Here is a 7,860-nt window from a genome sequence, read left to right as displayed (position 1 = left end):
CTGTTAAAAATGTCTGTTTGCTTTTCATGATCCCTAATTGGTACGTACAATAGTATCGGTTACGAGCCGGCTGAGCCAAGGTTAATGCTCAATACTGCTCGTCAAAAGCTATAGACTTATCAGAACATGACAGCAGCGTCAAAATAGGTGGTAATTGAGTATCTATAACAGTGGTTCTCGATCTAGAATTCATGAATCTATTTTGGGTGGTTCGTGACACCGATTTTCTACAAAAAAGAAAAAAAAGTGTTGTGGATGCGCACTGCGTCCCTTGACGGTGGACCTTCCTAATTTTTGGTATGCTTCATCACGCAAAAGTTTTATGTTGTGGTGGCACTGATTGTTTCACCATCTGTACGAGATGAGTGTAAAAATTTTGTTGAAGTTTTCGGTGACATATGCATGCGAGCATAAAGTTTCTTGGCTTGCATATTTAAGAAGAAAATGCCGTTAAAGACAGGTTCAAATTGGTGGCAGGCGGCACAGCAAATTGACAAGCTCCTAATATGTGGTGTGGTACCTTAGTTTGACCATTCTTTGGCCAAGAGAAATAATTTCTCCTCCCTCTTCTTTCCTTTTTCTCTCACTTAAAAAGATTTTAACAATAGGTACCCAAAATATTCCTGGCTGAGAATCCCTGATGCAGAAAGAAAACACGCATTACGCTGGCAAAAACTTGCCCCACTACAAACTCTCCGCCAGTCGAATAGGTAAAATAGTGAGAACTTTATTAGGGCCACATTAAGCAAAAAATATTGGGGGGGCAAGCCCAATACATTCTTGCATTTATGTCTTTGTACACTGAACTTTAATCTTGCTCAGAATCAACATCGCGCAAAGCAGTCAAAAGAACCTAAGAATACGCCAGTATCTTATCATTCCTGCTGACTTGGACGGCTGCTGAAAAAAAGCACCTGCACCTGGCTTACTGCTGGCTGCAGAAAAGAAAACTTGGATTATTCTCGCGCTCTCATTCATTATTTTGATTGAATGACTGACAGAGTGGCATAAGAGAGAGATCAAAGACACGGGATATCAGATACCTTAGTGGAGCTAGTTATGGTTCGCCTAACGTACGAACACAAGCAAACTTACGGTTCAAATGTTTTGCATATGTGTGATTATTTTCCTGCTTTTTTTTTCTCTGGTGGCTCAAACAGAATAATTTTAACTCATTCAAATTTTCTGGTGGGTTCATGTTGCTGTAACACGAGCTGGCTTATACAAGAAGAAAGAAACAGAAAAAATTGACGGCAGATCCATAAGGTGAATGATGATGAGATTGGGCGAAGCTCCTGGAAGTGATACTATGAAATTTTCTTCCGTTAATTCGCCTGGCGATATGCACGCTTCCTCGCCGCTTCCCATTGTCGAACGTTTTCAAGATCTGCTTCGCGACGTTGACGTGCTGCCTCGGCCTCTCGTTCCCGTACGGAAGGATCTTGTCGACGCTGACGTGCCGCTGCAGCTTCTTGTTCACGTACGGCGGGATCTTGCCGACGCTGCCTTGCTGATGTGGCTTCATGTTCCCGTACAGCGGGATCTTGGCGGCGACGTCGCGCAGCTTCCCGGCGCGCTTCTGCCTCGCGTGCTCTCACTTCAGGGTCCTGTCTGCGAGCGCACCCGCCTTTCTGCATCCTTATCCCTACGAGCACACACCGACGGAAACGAGCATCGGCAACTACAAACCTGTATTGATATTGTTTTGATTATAAAACCATTGCTTTAGAAAACACCCGGCGTCATTCGTTAAGCAGCTGGCGTCTTCTTTTTGTTTTGCTTTAGAGACATCTGGCGTCTTTTCGTCTTGCTTTTAGAAAACATCTGGCGTCTTTCGTTGGTTTATTTCATCAATCAACGGCGTTTTGAACAAAAATTTTTATTGCTTAATCACAGGAGAAATCTCACCAGGCACTACCTTGGAGGTAATTAATGGCTACTACTGGGAATGAGAGACAGCAGAAGTCGGCTTTTAACACTTCTTCTACTAACGTTTCCTACTGGAGCATGCCAATGGCTACTAATGTGAAATGAGAGACAGAAGTATTCGTTTTTAGTTAACGCACACGCCGCGAACTTTTATTGTTCAACAAAGCACAGGAGAAATCTCCCACCGGCACCACCTTGGAGGTCAAAGCGTAAGACTGGTTACACACTACGACTACGACTACGAGGGACGAGCGGGTGCCGCTAACAATGAGCTTAGCCCTTAAAAAAAAAGACGCCTGGTCCACGCGCAAAGCTCAGCACAGTCACAGGGACAGCTTTAAGTGCGGCATTTCTAGAGCCCGTTTTAGGCTCCCTTGAGCCAATAGAAATACGCTTGCAAGGTACCCGCTACGCCATAAATTCTTGCGGCGAAGAATTATGGCTGAACTCTTTGGATAATGGGTTGGATGAATTCAACGACCCACTCGTTACGTGATTCGTACTATGTGACACCTGGTTACAGAATTCACATAAAATGACGCCTGATTGTTAGTTTACTCTTACTACCACGCTATATTACACTTGTTAAGGCCGTCACCTGCTGGCATATTTGTCGATGAATACCACTTTTGCGAAGCTGCATTTCGCCCTTAAAGAGACGATTTTCGTAGTGGCAAAGCTAGTGCGAAGACAAAAGGAGGAGCGTTGAAAAAGAGGACAGTTACGAATTACTATGGCTCACGAAATTTCACCGTCTCGCAATGGTGGAGCTTGACAGGGCGCGGAAAGCTGCCGTGCCGTGGCGCCATTGTTCAGAGGTCACGCTTTTCCGCTCCCTCCGGTTTGATTCCGTAGATACCACACATGCAGCCGGTGTGGGGCGAAAGTTTGCACGTGTACTTTGTATCCATGATTGCTTTCTCGACAAAGGCAGCGTTCAGGTATCCTACAGTTGAAGCTGCGCGTGCCCGTGATGGTGCCGTTGACGTGCTACCGAGGTGCCATTTAATCTGCAGGATTCAGACGCGGGGGCAAAACCCGCTGCTCCGCGGACCGAATAGTCACGCGATTAGTTTAATCCGGCTCAGCAGCGGAGACGTCGCACGCACACAGCCGGAGCTACGTTCGCGGAATCCTCGTGCATACTCTGGACTCCTATATTTATGCAGCGCGTTTATGCGACCACAAACCACTCGTCTCTTCCTCCGTCACTGGAAACACCTTCGGCCGTTGCCGCAAAACTGAAACACGCGGCTTTTAAGCCGGCAGCCTGCTTCCTAGCCCCGCCAATCCGACCAATGTTGACAGATTGGACACTGAATCCTCTCGATCGAAGGCAACGACCGTCAAACGGAGGGATCGAAATAGTGGCGACGCATTTCCATCCGTGCCGCGAGCGAAGGAGAGCGGATGAAGCGAGGACGGCAAGTTTAGATGACCCGCACGTTACGTGATGCGCCGTCCGCTGCGAAAATTCCTCCGTCGTTCCCTATACTGAATTCACCTTTTTGGGTACTATTGAAAGGTGTTGTTTTTTTCGCACAAGTGTTTGCGGTAAAGTCATGAACTCAAAGTGAGCCGTGACGTGGCAAGAAACGGACAACTACAGCATCATTTCGAAGCATGTGCGGGTGTGTGTAAAGCACTTTGATTCATCGGGTACCATTCAAGTGGACGATCATCAAGGTAAATGGTGACACTATATCATTGCCGAGAGAGAAGACGCGCCTTAAGCCTATAGCGTCACTTCTCGTGCGTTCGACGGCCTGCAAGTGTACCTCACCAATCGGAAGTCACGGCCATTGACAGTTTGAAAACCACTGAAACACCCTCTAGAGCAATCGTGTGCAAGGGCGTTTTCCAGCCGAGATGAATGGACCATTATAGCTACTTATTGTAACACACACACACACACAAAAGACGAGATGTAAGATTCCTGTGTAAACATTTTCAATACTTGTTTCGAAGTATACACTATACTCCAGTGCTCAGTAAAAGCGAAGATTATCTGTTGTATTTGCACGGCTTCATTTTCTTCAAAACATATTGGGGTTGCATTCTTATTAAGCGTCCTGTTCGCCAAGAAATTAAGACACTGAATGCGATCCCGCGTCAATCCTCGTCACCCTTTTCGTAAAAGATATAAATTAAGAAGCGCAATACACAATCAGGGAGACATATTAAATTATGCTGCGGTTTTCATTGGGGGTGTTCACTACAAAAATAGCGTTAGAAAACTGCCGCACCACTCAACTAATAGGCTTGAAAACGACATTTGATATCAAGAAATCGTTTCACCGGTGGTTACGATCTGCTGCGTGGTGTATCAGTTTCAAACAGCTAGAACACTTTCTTTTAAGTAAAGCCGAGGCCCAGCTACTAGCACAAGAAAATCGACTTCTCTAGACTCCAACTGGCAGATCAGTCTTAACGAAATTGGAGCGTGAAAAATTTATACAAAAACACCAATAAACTAAAGGGTACCGAATGAACTTAGTTATGGTACATCGTATTGCCGATGCCGAAGAACATGGATCCTACCCTGCATGCGTGCTGGGAGAAGAAAGGCAAGGGCCAAACACATTGACAAAATAACATGATATATGGACACGGCGCACTTTACTGACGCGACGCCTCCTCATACCGATGAGAAGAGAGCTGTGTGTGTAGACACAGACCGTAAAAATAATAGTACAGCCCGCGCATCAATAAATCGCGTCTCGACAACAGAAGCAGAAGAGGTCGCCATAGTACTCGCAATAAAACAGGGATAGACTCGAAACGCTCCATTAACGATCGTTACACACTCACTAGAAGCTTGCAGAAACTCTATAAAGGGCAAGATTGAAGCATATGCACTACGGATTTGGGAATAGATGGAACCTCACTGTGAAACCCTTCCAGACAGAGCAAAACGTGAGCGCGAGGGCGTGTCTGGGAGCCTGTGGATGAGGCGGCTCGACGATTCACCAAACGTCAAGCCACCCCAGATTCTGCACTATAGAGAACCCTATTCCCTTAGACCCGTGCTACGCAACTATCCTTAATTATTACAGAGGAAATAGACAAATATATCCTCCTCCACATGGAAAACTCTGCACAGCGCAGGCGACCGTGCTACAAAGGCTGCAGACGAACACATACATAAATCTGCACTCTCTCAGCCTGATCTACCCCACTGCGTATAGAGGGTCCATGGTGTGGAGCCACACCGACACTTTTTCGTGTCACATGGGAGTGTGCATAGCATGGAGAAGAGCACCCACAAATGGTACACGGGAGGAATCGGAGGCGCTGCTGTCCAGCTTGGCCCTAGACGATCAGCGACGACTGATCCGAAGAGCTGAACGGATGGCTGGGGCCAGTGGGGCCGTGGAATAAGGGCGCCACCAAATCTCACAGACTATGATTTTCATCCTTATGTTAAGGGCACTGAGGTTCTAGCCGTTCTGGTCTATGTGCACTATGAAGTTTTTCTACTATTATTACTTAGCGTAACCTTGAGCTAAGGTTGACATGTATTTATTATTAAAGCAGCGGATATTTTTTTTTATTTCGAAAGTCTGCCCCTAGGCATAATAATTTTTCAAAAATTTTCTGTACAGTGCATCACAGTCTCATCATTTTTTCTTCATTTGAAGCCTGTTGAGCCAACTAAATAAAAATATCGCAATAACAAGAATGTGAATGCGTTCAGTCTGTTTGCACACTGAACCACTAACTGAATTTGAGACAGTTTTACTTTTTGTATGCGCCTCGCCTTCGTGACGAAAGCATTCTCAAAGTACCAAGCTTAATTCGTAAAACTGCTACAACAAAAGAGAATGCAAACATTGTCTAATAGGAGTGGTTCTTTTTGTCACGGTGTACCTGAGAAAAAAAAATAAAAGCGCCATCCGCAGCTACCACTCCGCTAGGTGGCGTTTCTTTTACTATGGCGCCCCTAGCGGCCGCCGCTTGATCTATAATAAACTGAGGCGGTAGTTTCGTGACCTGAAAAGCTATTGAGGGAGTACGGTATTGCCTAAATATATATGCTAAAAAAAACGACTCGCAGGTGCCATTTCGACTACGGTTCCAGAGTTCTTTCTAGTAATTTTGGTAGAAAACTTACACCCGCGGCGACGACAATAAGGGTGTAGCCGAGATACCTCGGGAGGAATGAAAGACGCCATACGAGGAAAGGAATCTGCGAAGTTGTACGATTCGGGGCTTTTCGGGCCACTCATATACAGATGCGCGGATGTGCTAAAACGAAGCAGAAGACGGAGAAGGCAACCGCTTGATGCTTTTTTCCGTCACTCCCACAAATGAAGATGAAGGAAGATCAAGTCGGAAGAGCGGGTTGTCCCCGAGTCACGCTGCCACGAGTGGTGCTTTTTTACTTCTTTGAATTCCGCCTCAAAAAGAATAATCAAGTGGCCCCCCACTCCAACTCGGAATGTACACTTCTTTGTGCCTGCACAACTTGGCTTGTGTTAACGTTTCATTGCTACAGTTGTATAGTGGCTCTTTTTTTTCCCTACCTTCAGATGCCAGCACTGTGACTCGGAGCGTTCCTTTTTGTTTGTTCTGCTCCCGCTCACGCCCGCGTGAAGACGAAGCGTCACTTTTTCAAAAGAAGGCGCTCCTTGCGACCGGCGGTTTTATGTTGCGCGTATGTATTTTGTAAACGTCTTTCTCAGGGTAAGCGCGGATGGTCGCAGAAATCGGATACGTAGATAGCGCATTCCTGGCGGGTCACTCTGAACGAAATTCGTGTTTATGCGAAACTCGGTACTCTTCAATATCTCTCCATTCTTTGAGTGTTGTCATTCATTTTTGGTGTGTGCGCTTTTATATTTGTGCGTCTGCATGTGTCTGTATGTGCATATGCTTGATTAGTAACAGCGAGGTATGCGCTCTACTCTATAGGCTGAAATGCGAATGCGAGAAGAAAATAGCTAGCGTTCTCGACGGTTGCCACAGAACAATCAATCACAGCATCTGGAGGTACGATGAAATAGATGCAAACTAGAAAAAAAAAAGCTGAGAAATATGGGCGAACATATAACGAGCATAGTAAAGGGATTAGTGATACAAAACATCTGCTGCGGCCAAAGTAATAGTGGTTTTGTGTTGGCCATACGGGCCACGATGTGTGCATGATTACCGCATACGATCACCCTTCGTCTTTGTACAGATTTCAATTGTCTTTCTCTTCAGCTCACTTTAGTACGCAAGCATTCGCTAAAGCACATCGCTTTCTATATATCTAAATGAGAATTACGTGCAGAGACGTTAAAATAAAATAAACCATTAATAAAGATTCAAGCGCCACTATGTTCGATTGAAAATATAGCGCTCCTTAAGGACGCTCTTGCGAGGACGCTCTTCTTTTCTGCCCCGTACATTTCGCTTTAATCAAGTCTCCTGTTTTGCAACTACAAAGATACATTCATTGTTTAGTTTCGAATTAATTAATTAAATAATTATTTCATTCATTCATTCATTCATTTGTGACTATCTGTCAGATTTTTTTATTTGCTTTAACTGTAAATTGATTGACTTGAGCGTTTTTTATACAGGGATGCTTCATGGAAACACGAGTTATGTAGTGAACAACACGCGAAAAAATTCCACCTTGTTTTTTTTAGCGATTATTAGTTCAATACAGGGTAGCCAGCTGATCTAAGAACTTGCTAACCTACCTATTCTTCCGCTTAATCTTTTCTCCTCCTCGTAGTTGAGACGATAAGATGTGAAAACCAATTTTGAAGTATGCTCCCCTTGTCACATATCTGTCTTCATTCTCTCTTGACACACCTCGTGAGGGTTTTTCTTTTAATACAGACAGCAGGTGTGCGTATATAATTCCGTCAGCTAGGACTTGCGTCAAACTATTTGCTTTGTTAGGATGTCTTACTTAGTATTCCTTCTTTTATGGCAGTA

Source organism: Rhipicephalus microplus, chromosome 2 (assembly GCF_043290135.1).
Source record: "Rhipicephalus microplus isolate Deutch F79 chromosome 2, USDA_Rmic, whole genome shotgun sequence".
In the NCBI taxonomy this organism is placed as follows: Eukaryota; Metazoa; Arthropoda; class Arachnida; order Ixodida; family Ixodidae; genus Rhipicephalus; species Rhipicephalus microplus.
Note: the sequence above shows the minus strand (reverse complement) of the source record.